Source organism: Dermacentor albipictus, chromosome 8 (assembly GCF_038994185.2).
Source record: "Dermacentor albipictus isolate Rhodes 1998 colony chromosome 8, USDA_Dalb.pri_finalv2, whole genome shotgun sequence".
In the NCBI taxonomy this organism is placed as follows: Eukaryota; Metazoa; Arthropoda; class Arachnida; order Ixodida; family Ixodidae; genus Dermacentor; species Dermacentor albipictus.
Window position 1 is genome coordinate 5,179,492 of NC_091828.1, and position 16,083 is coordinate 5,195,574.

A 16,083-nucleotide genomic window follows, 5' to 3' on the forward strand; every position below is an offset into this window, starting at 1 on the left:
GCCGACGTCCTCAGCTTCTACTTTTTCTACCTCAGCGCCCGCCTCTTGCCGAGCGCGCGTTCCAGTCCCAACTTCTTTCTCAGTGCTGGCTCGTCACACCTAGCGGCAATATACGAAGAGTCCGCTCGACCATTACGCCAGAGCCCTTACCGAGTCTCGAAGCGAGAACATGAAGCTATAAGGCAACAAATGGACGAGATGCTGCACGACGACATCATCCAGGCACCGAAAAGCCCGTGTGGTGTCTCCTGTGGTTTTAGAAAAGAGGAATGGAAGTCTGCGGTTCTGCGCCGACTATTACCACTTGAACAAAATCACCAAGAAGGACGTATTCGTCCTTCCACAGATAAACGATGCTTTGGACCAACTTTGCAATGCTGAGTACTTTTCGTCGATGGAACTCAAAACTGGTTATTGGCAAGCCGAAGTCGACAAATGGGATCGAAGGACCGCTTTATCACGCCAGACGGCCTCTTCGAGTTCAAGGTAATGCTATTCGGACTTTGCTCTGCGCCTGCAACGTTCCAGCGCATGATAGACAGAGCCTTAGGAGAACTCAAGTGGCAGACTTGTCTCGTCTACTTGGATGACGTAGTCTTTGCCACGAATTTCGATCACCTCAGGCTGCTTCAGACATTACTAGAGACGATGAAGTCATTTGGACTCACCCTGACGCTGCAAAAGTACTGTTTCACTTACGGAGAACTTCTGTTCCTAGGCCACATCATCAACAAATTCTGGAGTCCATCCTGGTTCACAGACAACAACTGCCATCGCTAAGTTCCCACGGCCCGTCGACACGAAGGCAGTGCGTAGATCCCTTGGCCTTTGTGCCTATTACGTGCGCTTTGTGAAACACTTTTCGAGAATTTCGGAACCTTTCACTCTTCTCCCAAAAGCCGACGTCTACTTTAATTGGGAGACACGGCAGGACAACGCATTTGAGGATCTCAAACGATGGCTGCAGTCACCATCGCTGTTTTCACACGCACGAAGGCGCCCAGCGAAAAATCCACATGGTCGCAAGTAGCGTAGGGCTCGGTCCCTTGCTAGTTCAAAGTAAGGAAGGAGTTCAAAGTGTCATAGCTAACGCTAGCCGCTCACTGTCAAGGCAGAAGCGAATTATTCTACGACGGAGAAAAAGTGTCCTGCGATCATTTGGGCTACGGCGAAATTTCGGCCTTACATATACAGCAGGCACTTTAATGTGGTAAGCGACCACCGCACCTTGTGTTGGCTGGCAAACTTGAAGGATCCTTCAAGTCGCCGAGCCCGATGCAGTCTCAGACTCCAGGAATTCGACATCACCGTGTTGTATAAGTCCAGGCGAAAGAATTCTGATGCGACTGCCGGTCCCGCACCCCTATTGAACCACCACCGCAAGACGAACTTGATTACGATGCCTTCCTAAGAACATTACCTGTAGGCGATTTCGCCAAACAGGAGCAAGTAGAGCCGGTGTTACGATGCCTTGTGGAGTATTGAGATGGTAAAAAATATATATATGGGGTTTTACGTGCCAAAACCACTTTCTGATTATGAGGCACGCCGTAGTGGGGGACTCCGGAAATTTTCACCACCTGGGGTTCTTTAACGTGCACCTAAATCTAAGTACACGGGTGTTTTCGCATTTCGCCCCCATCGAAATGCGGCCGCCGTGGCCGGGATTCGATCCCGCGACCTCGTGCTCAGCAGCCTAACACCATAGCCACTGAGCAACCACGGCGGGTGTATTGAGATGGTAAGACCAACGTTGTCCCTTGTCCCTAGGGTATTTCGGCTGCGACTGTCTTCCTTCTGCTTGTGCAACGACGTCCTCGTAAAAAAAAGGGAATTTCCTGCAATCCACGCAAACTGCCTCCTCGTTGTTGCAGCAGCACTCCGGCCAGAAGTCTAAGATGCTCTGCACTACAATCAGACAGCCGGGCAACTCTAGTTTTCTCGTACGCTCACGAAAAAATACAAGATAAATTGTACTGGACGCGCGTGACCGCTGGCGTCGCCCGCTACGTCAAGACATGCCGTGACTGTCAGCGACGCAAGACACCACCGACAAGGCCAGCGGGATTACTACAGCCCATCAAGCCTCCTTGCCGATCATTTCAGCAGATTGGGATGGATTTTTTGGGACCCTCTCCAACGTCAACATCTGCAAACAATTGGATCGTCGTGGCCACTGACTACCTTACCCGCTACGATGAAACGAAAGCCCTGCTTAAAGGTAGTGCAGCGGAAGTAGCCAAAGCTTTTTGTACAGAACATCCTCCTACGGCACGGTGTGCCAGAAGTCGTCCTTACTAAAAGAGGAACGCTTTTCACAGCGGAGCTTGCTAAAGCCATACTGCAGTATAGCCTGACAAGTCACTGAATGGCCACTGCCTACCGCCCGCGGACGGATGGCCTAACGGAACTACTGAACAAGACACTCGCCGACATATTAGCATCGTCGATGTCGAACACAAGACGTTGGATGCTGTCCTGCTGTACGTAACCTTCGCTGGCAACACGGCGCTGCAAGAAACAACGCAGATCACGCCGTTCAAGCTCGTTTACGGCAGGCACCTGACTACGACTCTCGACGCCATGCTGCCGCAACTCAACGACCAAGAAAATCTTGACGTATCCACCTATCTACAGCGCGCCGCAGAAGCCCGGCAGCTCGCCCCCCTGCAGATCAAGAGACAGCAGAGGACCTACAGCTCACTTTACGATCTTCGATGAGGGTATGTAAACTTTTGGGTTTGGACGCCCTTGCGCCGACGAAGCCTTAGCGAAAAGATTTTGCAACGCTATTTTGGACCCTACAGCATCATTAGGCGTATTGGTGCACTGTAGTATGAGGTCATGCCAGACGGGATTTCACAGTAAGAGCAGCGTCGCTCACGGTTGTCGGGCGCCTTAAGCCCTTCTAGCAAAGCTAATTAAGTCATGGGCGTTGTATTTCTGTTTGCTTGTTATTTCTCTTCACTGCATGTGCTTTATTTTTTGTGCTCATGGTTGTAGCCTCGCGACGATGCTTTTTAAGAGAGGTATTGACACGTGTGCTTATTTATCCTTTTCTTGGGGACTGCGTTTCACGCACTAACAATTGACGCGCCTGCATGATTGCCTGCATGATTGGAAAGACGCGCCTGCATGATTGGAACCTAATGGAATGTTATCGATGGTTCTGCGCGTTGCCTGTTCCCACCGAAGCTTGTGTTATCTGATTGTATACGTGACGTGAATTGTGTAATACATTCTGAACGACACGCGGGCACGAGCGATCACTCTGGAAGCTTCGATGGCTCATGCATAAAAGCGGACGCACTTGATAGGCAGATCAGATTTTCGGCGATCGTCGACTGTGTTCGCCGCTATCGTTGTTCTTGAGTGTAGCCTGTTTTGAGGACAAAAACAGACTGTTTTGAGGTGCTTTGTAGGCTTATGCCTCAGGAGCGAAGGGGAAAGACAACTGACTCGAATCGACGCCGCAAAAAGGACTGCGAGCAGTGGTTTTACGTGCCCCGACCAGGCACCGTGTTTGTCTTCTTCTCGTGCGGGCACACGCTATCCGGGTGCTGGGCACTGCCCAAGGGAGGGCGCAAGAGGGCCCCCCGCCTACACTAGAAGTCGAAACCGGAGCGAGTACGAGTTCAGGCGGCCATGGGAGGCTTTCTGTCGCCGTCTCCACGTAGGCCAACTTAAGGCGGTCTAAACTGACCGGTCGTTCATTAGTAGGGTGGCGGTTTTCGGGCTGCGGTGGAGGACGCAGTATGGTCGGTCGTAGACCGGCGTTAGCGGTGGTCGGACAGTGTCGCCCCGCACGAAAACGTGTGTTGAAGTGGCCAGGTTGGAATGGGGTGGAATGGGCCGGAGGCCTATAGTACAGCCCACGAGGATTTGTAAGAATGCCTGTGGCCGGCCTGGTAGCTACGTTGATGTAAAGAAGTCTGCGGGGAGACGCATAGAACTGTAGGTTTGCCCGGAGGAGGGTCCCTAAACCCAGGAGCACAAGAGGCAAGGCGTCCGCTCAGCTAGTGCAAATGAGGCGGGTAGCCAGGGCGGCCTTCAGTTGTCGGTGAAGGCGTTCCACCATGCCGTTCGCAAACGGCTGATACGCAGTGGTACGGCAGCGTCTGGTACCGAGAGTGCAATTAACGCAAGCAAGCAGGGAGGCCTCAAATTGGCGTCCACGGTCTGCTGTCATGGTGCCAGAACAAAGAAATCAGGATACCCATGCAAAAATGAAAGCACGGGAAACCTTCTCAGCGGAAGATGGTAAATAAGCAAGGTTTTAAGCCTCTTTAATATTCACGGCAATGGTCTAAGTTTTACCCACGAGATTCCGGTCGACAACCTGCTACATTTTCTAGATTTAACTATAACGTTTCTAAAACATGTTTGTTGGGGGCACGTGCTACATTGTCGTGGCAAGTACTACATGGGGCAAACTGGGCGCTGCTCCAATGACCGAATGAGAAGGCACGGAAATATTTCAAAGAAGGACACGACCGCGCTCTTGTCCTAGCATTACAGGTCTTGTCCCGACTGTTAACCACTGTTTTTTAATGTCGGGATCGTAGGGAGAAGCAAGAACAAAACCGCACGTGAACTGTTAGAGGCCTAGCACAACCAAACCCCTGGTCTAGCCGGCGTGAGTCAAACAACTGCTACCCTTTATTATTCAGAATTCAGATTGCTAAGCATTTAAATAAAAGTAAAAACAATGCCTTCGGCTGACTGGCGTTCTTTGCGTGTTTTATGGGTTTGCTCATGTGCACGTTTGTGCATATACAGGATGCTCTGTTTTCGGAATAAACAGCTGTAAGTGTAGCTCTCATCTTTCCTTTCCTTTTCACTGTCTCCGTTTTCCTTCTTTCGTGCTTTTGCGCTAAAAAGCAACAGGTTGAGTAAACACCAACTCGGCCAAGAAGTCACCATCAACCGATTTGGGGCGTTCCTGCGCGCATGGATAAGAACCACGGCGTTCGTGATTGCTCTCTTGGCAGCAGTAAAGGCGCCGTGGGCTTCTGATCACGGAGAAATGGCAGACGATGGGTCGTCGGTTGACCTAAAGAGGTCGGTGAGCCGGCGAAGCAGCTCTGCAAGCGCCTGAAAAGGTTCACAAGCCCCAGGAATTGGCGTATCTGGCGTAGAGTTGTAGGCTGGGGGTTACTCCTGGATGGTCCTGACGTGCGACGGGAGAGGGCGTATACACTTGGATGATATGTGATGGCCCGAAACCTCAAGCTCAGATGTGCCGAAAACACACTTGGAGGCGTTCACAGCCAGGCCGTACTGCTGAAGACGTTTGAACAAAGCACATAGATGGTGCTCGTGATCCTCAGGCGTAGGGCTGGCGATGAGGACGTCATCAACGTACGCGAGCACAATAGGAAGGCCCCGCCTGACTTCAACGATCATCTGCTGGAAGGTTCGAGCCCAACTGCGGAGTACAAAAGGCATCCGCACGTACTCAAACAAACCGAAGGGCATCGTGATGATGGTCTTGGGTATGTGGGCCGGTTTGCTGGGAATTTGGCAGTACGCCTGAGCCAGCTCCACTTTGTTAAAAATGGCACAGCTGTCGGATAGCTGTCGTGCACAGTCTTGCCCTTCAACGCTCGATAGTCTCGACTGGGACGCCAGTAACCGAGATCAGGCTTGAGCACCAAATGCAGCGGAGAAGTCCACGGACCGGACGACGCACGTACAATCACGAGCTGCAGCATGTGGTCGAACTCACACTTGACGATAGCTAGACGGTCTCCAAACAAGCGGCGCAGTGAGCGGCTGCTGGTGAACCATGGGTGACGATGTGGCGTGTCACCATATGTTTAGGTGGCTGAGTGAGGTTCGTTGGCTTTGTTAGTTCCGAAAAATCTGCCAAGATATTTTCGAAGGGAGAGGAGGTATCAGCGTGCGGATGCCCATGGGAGCAAGGTCGGAAAGGACTCCAGGGGTGAAGAGACGAGTCAGGCGATCTGTGAAGCGACGACGCCGCACGCTGACGTCAAACTATGAGAGGACGTCCGAGCCGATGATCGGTTCAACCACGTTTGCAATGACGGAGACCCATAGAAGAGTACGGCGAAGGGTGAAGTCGGGGGTGAGAGATCGGAGTCCGTACGTCGATATAGATGAAGTGTTGGCAGCACGAAGCAACTGCCTTGATGCGCTGGAATGATCAGCCTTAGTCGGGGGAACCACGCTGATTTCCATGCCCCTGTCTATAAGGAACGAGGCGGCGGAGAACTTGTCGGTTGCCATAAAGAGGCAGCTGGGACGACAAGCGAGAGCCCACGCCGCCGTCAATGATCTCGGCGGGCGTTTCCCAGCCACGAACAGGGAGGGCGCTACAGCTTTATTTCAGTAATCTTCAATGTTGATCTGCCTAATCAATGTACAGAGTTGTGGAAAAATAGCCTGGTCGTGTAAATTGGTTTAATGATGCGCTTAAGCGGAAGCTATAGTTCAGGTGCTCATAGAGAAATACATGCGAACGGAGAAATCGTTCTTCTCAGCAACTACTGCCCCAACATTTATGAGGTGTGTTGAATTTCAACAAAAAAGTTAAAGCACAGTGACTGTTCAAAGTGGATTTTTTGTCCAGGACGTCAATCTTTTTATTTTTATACAAATGCTGTGAAAATTGTAAAATTGAAATAAAGATGTCTCAGTTTCACCTGAGAGGTTAAAAACGACTGCGATATCAAATTATTTAGTCGGCCATACAAAGAGAGAATAGTAGTTTTACAAGCCAAATACACTTGTAGACATTCGCTTAATAGCTATGTCAACAAACATGGTGCCATGCGCGTACACGCAAACATGAACGCATCTATCTCGATGATTGCGGACACTCGCTCTCAAAATGCTGCCATGCGGAAGCACGACCGCAGCAGCGAGTGAATCGACCTTCGTGTTGATTCTCGCTTAAATCCCAACTACCTGGTCAAAACACAGCGCACACGAAGCTATCATTTGTTGGCATGCCCTTGTAGTCGCCCTTCACTGTCTCTACGGTCCCAGCTGCTTCTCCTCTATTGACCTTCGATCTGGATACTGGCAGATTGCCGTCGATGGTATGGACATAGTAAAGACATGTAAAGACATATAGTAAAGCATTTATAACACCCGATGATCTTCACTAGGTGAAGGGTATGCACTTTGGGTTATGTAACTGTTTGTTTCAGGGTTTCAGATGGTCCACATGCCTGTGCTACCTCGACGGTGTTATTATCTTTCAAGCAGATTTGCCACTCACGTCTTCATCATTCATAACAAACTTTAAATTAACGGGTCCGATTTCTCCAACTTATCGCCCAACGCACGCTTTCGACATAGTCATAGCATGTATAGTGAGCCACCATAAACACGAAATGACACTTTCAAATATAGCTATTTTCCTGATGTAATCAAGGAATGAAACATGCTGCTCGATTCATTGGCTTTCTCTACTTCCTTAAGTACATTTCCAGGCAAGCTGCAGATTCTTGTTTGTTCGGGTCAAGAAGTGTTTTGATCCGCTAGCTTAAGGGGACACTAAAGGTAAGTATTATGTCAGCGTGGACTGCTGTAATACCATCCCAGAAACCTCGAAACGCTTGTTTTGTGCGAAGAAGAGAAAATGAGTTCTAAAGCATCCGCGTACCTCTAGCGCAGTTCAAATCACCCGCCCTCCGATCGGGGAGTGTTGACGTCATGGTCTCATAGTGACGTGGCGCCGTCAGTGAATAAAAAAGCTCCCGCAGACGGCGCTAGGGATTTTCTGCGCAAAACGCGAACGCGCGGCAAGAAACAGAGCCAAGATAGAGCCGACATAAGCGCGAAAGCGGAACTATGGTGGCTAGCGGAAGGGAAAGCGTGCAACGATAAGCTGGTTCTTTATTTTATGACGCCAACTGCGACGCTCGTTGCAATGGACGACCCTGACAACGGCACATTGGCTCTCGATGCTGGGCTCGAGTTCAGCGATTTAAGCAGTGACGAACGTGACCTGCTGCTGAGGGCTCTCGCTGCCGGCGTCGTTGCGTACTACTACGACGGCGGCCTGCTTTGAAAGGCACTAATCGCGACTTCAGTAAGTCGGCGTTGAACTCGTAATCCTCTGGACGAAAGTGCAGCGAGCATACTACGTGATTTTTCGGCTCTTTGCCAGCGCGCTGTGGCAGAGGTATAGCACTTAACCATTTCGAACGAAGAGGTTCAGTCGTTGGCACACAGTGATAAGTAACGTTGGATTCACCGCTGCAACTGCCCTTGGCCAAGTTCCGCGGACCGTTCGCGCATCCCACAACATCACATGGACGTGGCATTCTCGCTGCTTGTTCCAAATGCAAGTTTCGTGAGCCAGCAGGACCACCGCAGCGCGACGCGATAAAGAAACAACTGAAACTCCAAAGCGCGCGCGGCGCAAAGTCGAGCGCGCAGAGTCGAGCGAAAACGAAACCTTTCGATCACCCATACTAAAGGGTAACGTCAAAATGTTATTTTTTCTTAGAATCGAATAGAAGTAGACAAGTACAATCTTCTTCCGTTTTATATTCTGATGAAATGATCTTTTTAATACCAGTAGTTGAGTCCTAGTGACATAAATTATGATGAGGAATGCCTTCGTCATCGGGCTAGTACCGGAATGTCGCTGGCGAGTCTCAAATCGTGGCATCCATTTACCTCAATTTCTCGGTTACTAAAGATCTGTTCGCGATTATATGGCCGCCATAGACGTTCTAGAGCATTGCTTTATCACTTTACCTTGACTTCATAATAACTTTTAGTGTCCCTTTAATAACGCCATGCTGTGGTCGCGACGAGTGTAATTGTGCTCGGATTACTACTACTATGAACGTATGTGAAAAAGAAGTGCCTGCATTATTACCATTACCTTCATTGTTGCGCGCGTGATTTTTCATTGTACTGTAAATGTTGACTGCATCTCCATTCCTCTGATGACCCTTCGGGGGCTAACAGTATCAATAAATAGAAAGACAAACAAACAATCACACAAACGTTTAACGTCTCCCAACCATTGACGCTCTTCATAAGGCCAAGCTTCAACTCAACTCATCGAAATGTCATTTCGGTCGCCACCAAATTATGGTTTTCCGCCATCTTGTCAACGTTTCTGGAGTACAATCTGAGCCTGACAAAATTCGCGCCGTTCGAGACTTTCCGGTTCTGAAGTCAGCATCAAACGTTCGCGATTTTCTTAGACTAAGTTCTTACGTGGACCGCTACGCCCATGATTTTACAGATACTGCTTAGTCTCCAACTGAACTTTTGAAGAAAGGCGTACCCTTACTGTAGGAACTTCCACAATTTGCCGCCTTCTCTAGCCTCATCAGGCATTTGACCTCGCCGCCGATCCTCGCCCACTTTGACGCTGTCCCGATAGAATTGTGTACGGATGCCAATGGTCATCATGTAAGCGCTGTACTAGCCTAGCGTGAGCGTGGCACGATCGCGTTATCGCTTGTCCCAGCGGCCTCCGCTCACCTACAGAGCGCGAATATTGTATTAGGGAACGGAAATGCCTTGCTGTTGCTTGAGCGGTTGCGAATATCCGTCCCTACTTTTACGACTGTCCCTTTTCCGTAGTAACCGACCATTATGCTCTCTGCTAAGTTTCCTCCCTAAAGGATCACACAGGCCAGCTTGGTCGTTGGCGTTCAGGCTCCCAGTTTTCATACTCTGGAATTTACAAGTCAGGACGCCTGCACCAAGGCGCGGATAGTTCGTCGCGTGACTCGGTCGACAGCTCTGACGTTCCTGACTTCGAGAACGCTGCTTGTGTTTTCTCTGTGTCACGCCTTTTCTGTATCGCTGAGGAACAACGTTGGTGAGCGATAACGTTTAACATTAATTGTTAGCCCAGTGAAAAGCGGTCAGCCGTGAAAGATAAACAAGTACAGGTGTCACTATTAAATTACAGTTTTACGTGCATGAATCACGGTCTGATGTTGAGGCACGCCGTAGTGGCATACTCAAAACTAACTTGGGCCACCTAAGGTTCAATACCGCACCACTACATACAATGCTAAATACCGCTAAATACATAAATACGCACCGCTAAATGCACCGCTAAATACACCAGCACTTTTCTATTTCGCCCCTGTCAAATACCGGCCGCCGCGACTGGGATCGAACCCACGACTTTGAGCCGAGCCGCGAAACACCACAGAAAATAAGCTGCCGCTGCGGGCTAATTTTCTCGTGGGAACGAAAACAGCACAAATGAGCCGTACCTTTTCACCCCTTTCTTTGTCCCGTTATCCTGCCGGTTATTTTTCTTGAATTCATTATGTGCACCAGCAATCTCAAAAACAGGCCCCCTTTAAGATTTTGTGCTAACTATGGCCGGAAGTCATCTCTCACACCTCTCTTATGAAAGCACAGCTTCTCTGAATACCAGCATAAAGAGTCGTATTCTCACCTGAGTCTTGCTTAAAAGGACGATCGATAGGCCTTGTATTTCAGAAAACTGTGTCTAAGGCTTGGCTTGTCCTCTTCTTCTTCTTTATGGGAACTCTAGCGCTCAATAAACCGTGGCCTCCGAGTCGAAGAGTATTTAAAACGAAACATTCTATAAATAAAGAGAGAATTGGCAGTAAAATCCTGGCTCTCCCAAAATCGAGAGTCGAAGTAAGCATGAAATGAGAACCGGCAAAGCAGATTAGTTGGAGCTGATACAAGCCACATCCATAAAATTGGTGTAGTGCATGCTCGCAACGGCACACCCCACCGCACCACACCGCATCACGCCATACTGTGCACTGGCCCGTATGGACGCTGCCCTGCTAGGAGGGGAAAACCGGCTGAAGGCGGGCCGACAGGCAGCGAAAGACGCCAGAGAGACAGATCGCGCTATAGAAGAAAAAAACGCATGAAGCAGGCGCCACGCACCGTGGCGTTATCTCTCAAAGCGACACAAAATCCGCACCGCGGAACTCACGAACCGCTAGCGTTCAAAAGAGCAAAGGATAACAATGAGTCAAAAGGTGACAGTGAAGCGTATGGTAACCGGTATCTGCCTTGCGAACGTCGCTATACGATATGGCAAACAAAACTTCAGGTTACTATAAGTTACAGCTTGAGTGATATTTTCAACAAGCATTAGGATCAACTCGGAAGCACTATTTTTAAAGTGAGGCTGTGTAAGGCTTGCCGATTCGTCCGTCCGTCCGTCCGTTTGTTGCCTGTACACCGAAAACTTCTCCAGTGTAGCCCCATGTGGATGCGCGAAAAAAAAAGAGAGGTGCGCGTTTGACGGCGCCAGTAGTGACGTCCTTGCTCTCCGTCGTAGCCGAGTGCGCACGCAGCAGTTTCTTTCCGGCTCCAAAATTTGTAGGCTGCGTGTCATACGCAATCCTGAAGAGCAGGCAGCTTTCGATCAGCAACGCCGTGAGCAGAACTGGGAATGAGCTCGTCTACGCCGTGCCGATGCTGCGAGCCCAGGCACTAGAACAGGCTCGTGCAGCCGAGCGCAATAAGCAACTGCGTACCGAGGATCTGGCAGCCTGCGAAGCCATCGTTTAATGAACCGTCGGGATTAGCCCACTAATAAAAACCGGGGCCGCACATTTCATCCTCGCCGGTTAACCATCCGTAAGAAGTGCTTCGGCGCTGAATTTTGTAACTTATTTGAGCAGTAACTAGCATATGTAATATGGTCTTGTACAAAGGGATGGGGGCCCGAGACCACATTTTCGCATGTTTTGAGTGGTTGCCTGGAAGATCTCGTTTGGTTCTCGTAACGTGCCCGGATAACGGCTCTGGCTTTTGGCGCAAGGTCACTTGAAGGTCGCCGGCAGCAGGAGCTCAAAGCATTTCATGCTTAACAATGCGCTAACTCCGGATATAAGGCTGAGCTTGGTGAGAATTACTTGCCAACCAACTGCTCATGCAAGCCGTGCATTGAGGAGAGGGACGTTGTTATCTGCATGGGGATACAGCTTTGGTATAATTTTAATAATTCATTACCCCTTCATTAAAAAATTTTCAGGGATACCCCATCTCTAATTTTGTCCTATTCCCATGGTTGCATTTTCGGCATTTGTTTCTCGTCCATTGTCTTAAGTTTCCCGTTGCGTGTTGACTTTGTGTACAAGAACCAGGCACGGGATAAGTGTGGGTCTCTGGCACTTTACGCGGCGGCTCCGCGAATATACTTGCGTGTTGCATGCAACGTAAGCTAGGTTGGTTCATTCTGTTGCGCCATCTCGTCTGTTTTGCGTTGCCGAAATGTGCTTTGGAATCGAGTCTGGACAAACACGTTGAGTTTTGGGGTGCACGACTTCTTCAAACATGCCTTGAGCTCGGAACAGTATTCACTTCCATCGGTTTCCATCACGGCCTCACCAGATCAAAGGCCGGACCAAAGCATCCATAAACTTTGTCTGGTTGTTCTAAGATAAATAAAGGAGCCGTGCATTCACAACAACTTCGTGTTACAAGTCACAGCTTCGTGTTGCCTCTGCAGCTGGGACGACTCCGGAGCTTGGTTGCTGTAGGCTAACACAAGGATTGGCTTTCGTAATTTTGCCGACCTGTAAGCAGATGCATCTTTTTTCTTAGGGAGATATTTCTGTGCTGGTGCTTCTCAGCTCTGGTTGCAGCCTTCACACAATGTTCTGTACATAAATGGCAAACGCTAACGCAGCGAAAGGTTTACATTCGCCATCGACGCCGGTATTAACGTGCAACAGCCACCGCCGGCGAGTCTACTAGATCCAGAGTTAAGAGTGGACTACCTTGTAAACCATGTCTGATCGTCGAATCAGCGAAAAGAAGGGAGATGAAGGTATCCCGCTGTCTGCTAATTTTATCCAGCTTCGATGTATGTTCATTATTCCATGATATTCATAACGTGCTCAGCAAGCTATCATAAACCTGTGTAACAATATGACTATATAAGTGGTTACTTGCACCTAGAAGCACGTTTTAGATTTCCGTGGTCAACCTTATTTGCGGGGCTCATTTCTAGCGTTATTAGCACTCGTTTTTCTTTTCTTTTTCCTACTTGGGTGTCATGAATGTTACCAGCCTCGTGTAAGCGGCAACCGTGGTCAAGAAGAAGTTCACGAGAATACGTTTTCCAGTTTGCCAGGCCTTGGAAACCAAAGTGCCAAACAACTGGATGCGCCATGTGTGCAGTTCGCACCTTGACACCGCTGTCTGTATCACATGTCAGTGCTCTAACTGTCGATGCCTTCCGACCGCCACGGACCCGGTGCCAATACCTGCCTCACCCAAGGAGCGTCATCATGATGATCTTGAATTGCTCCATCCCAAGAACCCTTGACGGTTAAACGCTTGACGGTTAACCCTTGACGGTTAATACACACGGCGTTATGATCAGCTGGGTAAATCAGGACGCCTGCTGCTACCTCCTCTGTCTGCTCATGTAATCCTTCAGCGGAAAGCACGGACATGAAGCGGGCTCTCCTACGTTGCACGTTGCGGACTCAACGGCACCAACGAGGCGTTGGATGCGACACTCCGTCGCCATTACCACTGCACCCATCGCCCAGCTTAAGCCGACGTATCGAACCAACCCCTGCACCATGCCCAGGCGTTCCCGTCGGGACGGCGCAACCACTGCGATGGCTACCAGTCGAGCGTCGTCATAGAGAACGAACGCTTCACGTATTCACGCACGTTACACAAGAGCTACGGGGGTCCAATGGTTGAACATGGCGCGTCCTCCCGGAGCCGCATTCCACATGGTGTGTGGTCAGCCACGCTCCCGTTGGTGTGCGTATAAGAAGGCCAGTCGCGTGAGTGCGGGCGCGTCGGTGTTTTCAAAAAAGCTGCAGTTTCGTCTGAATCGGCGATGCATCGATTGCGATAGCAAATTAGTAGACAGCTATATCAGGTCAGGATACTAGTTTTATCGGCCACATAAACTCGTAAGCTTTCGCTTACTAAGTCAACAAGCATGGTGTCAAGTGCTCATTAGCAAACATTAACACATCTCACTCGATGACCGTGGAAACTCGCTGTCAAAACGATCGAGTGAGGAAACTCGGCAGCAGCAGCGAGCGCATTCACCTTCGTACTGCCTCTCGCTTCAACGCGAACTAAGCCGCGAAAACACAGCGCATACGAAGCTATTAGGTGTTCGCATAGTCGATCGCTTTCAAGATAGGGCAGCATCCACTGGAGTAGAACGAGAGTGAACCCTTTATCGGTGTCAATATAATTGCTATCACAATAAAACGGAAGCACAACGCATACCTCCTTGCGCCCGTCGGCTCGCAGAACTCCTGCGTCTCACTCCCTCACCTTATGGAGCCTGCATGAAAATGTATGTAGGCCCCCTATTTCACCGTTTTCCACCCGAGCGATGCGAGTCGAAGGCGTGCCGTAGTCTACTGTTTATTATGTCCATTAATGACATACACTGTAAAATAATTTACTTCCTAAAAAGTGAAAAATGGTGTAAATGTGTCTATAACTAACGCCTTTAGTGTGTATTTCGCTAGAATAGCAGCTTGGGCTTGTTGGTTTTCCATCCTGCTAGTAACAGCAGGATGTTAGTAACAGCAGTTGTTGAAAGACAGCGCTTGTGGTGTCTTCTTGTCTCGTCTCTTGTCTACATATTGCGCTGTTACTAGCAGGACCCTTAGTGTGTTCGTTACAAAGATAACACCCTAAGGGTGTGAGTTATAGACACATTTACACCCTTTTTCACTTTTTAGGGCGTAAATTATTTTACAGTGTACCCGCTGTGGTTGCTCAGTGGCTATGGTGTTGGGCTACTGAGCACGAGGTCGCGGGATCGAATCCCGGCCACGGCGGCCGCATTTCGAGGGGGGCGAAAACACCTGTGTACTTAGATTTAGGTGCGCGTTAAGTAACCCCAGGTGGTCCAAATTTCCGGAGTCCTCCGCTACGGCGTGCCTCATAATCAGAATGTGGTTTGGCACGTAAAACCCCATAATTTAATTTTTTTTCATTAATGACATAGTGAAAATGCCACTAACACCTGGTATTTTACATATGCTGAGTACGTCAATGTATTTTTCTCCAGGCTAGATATTGACGTTCTGCAGTTCCAGGTTAATTATTCGTTAGAAAATTCATCTACTTGGCTCAGGTGAAATATGTTGGATTTAAACGCTAAGGCAAAAATTTATGCAGATCGCACTTACTGTAGTAATCGAAGTTATGCGAAGAATTCGCTAGTAGCTGGCAATGGCATTAACTGTGCGGCAGTGCACCTCAGCGTGCTCTTTAACTCCTCCCTCAATGACTTCTAGCAGGCTCTAGCTATGGAGCTCGGACATGCTGAGGGTCTGAAAGAGCGTGGGCTTGTCTATTTGCCCGATTATTGCGAACGCATTGCTCTTGCTCTGTGTTAATTCACTTATTTTCCGAGTTACGTAATACCACATCGTGTGACATTGACGGTATACAAATGACACCTGTAAAATACGTGAGACATTACTGCGCCTGTTTGAGTATACAAACCTCTGCCTGGTATCTCTGGTGTTTCCTGTCCAAATGCAGATCGCTAATGTATTTGCTCTGTTTAAAAAGTGCAGTAATAATGAAAAATCTAATTAGAGACCTATCTCTATACTTCCAGCATTTTCAAAAGAACGTGAGAAAATAACATTTCAGCGTAGTTCAAATTTCTTTAAAAACACAGCCGAGTTGCCTTACTAGAACAAAAGAAATTAATACTGAGAAACTGAATTGACACGTCTAAATCTAGAGGTTCTTATTGATTTCAGCAAAGCGTTTGACACTAATAATCATGAAATTTTATTAAAGAAGCCAAAGTATCTTGGAATTAGTTTAGATATAGTGAAATCTTATTTAAAACAATGGAGTCGACTTGTTGAGATAAACGGCATCTCCTCCCAGATCAAGCAAATAAAAGTTCAAGTCCCCCAAGGGAGCATACTGGGCCCCTTTGTTTTCAATGTATACGTAAATGATCTTGTTCTTGAGGATACAAAATATATCATCCAGACAGATGCTACTACCATGCTTCTTTCGTCAAACAATATTGTAAACCTAATTTCAACTGCAAATTCTATCCTTGCTAAAATATAGAGATAGTCACAGGATAATGGCTTAAAACATAACACT

At 48.7% G+C, this 16,083-nt stretch overlaps 1 protein-coding gene across 3 annotated transcripts in view; it reads right to left on the bottom strand.

Moving 5' to 3' along the window:
* The window catches only part of LOC135910434 (carboxypeptidase M-like), a 314,184-nt gene extending 303,639 nt beyond the window's left edge, over nt 1–10,545 (bottom strand). For all 3 annotated transcript variants that reach the window (XM_065442471.1, XM_065442470.1, XM_065442469.1), the window contains exon 1: nt 10,418–10,545. The gene's annotated coding sequence lies outside the window, so the exon portion shown is untranslated. The remainder of the gene's footprint in view (nt 1–10,417) is intronic.
* Between the last annotated feature and the right edge of the window lie 5,538 nt (nt 10,546–16,083).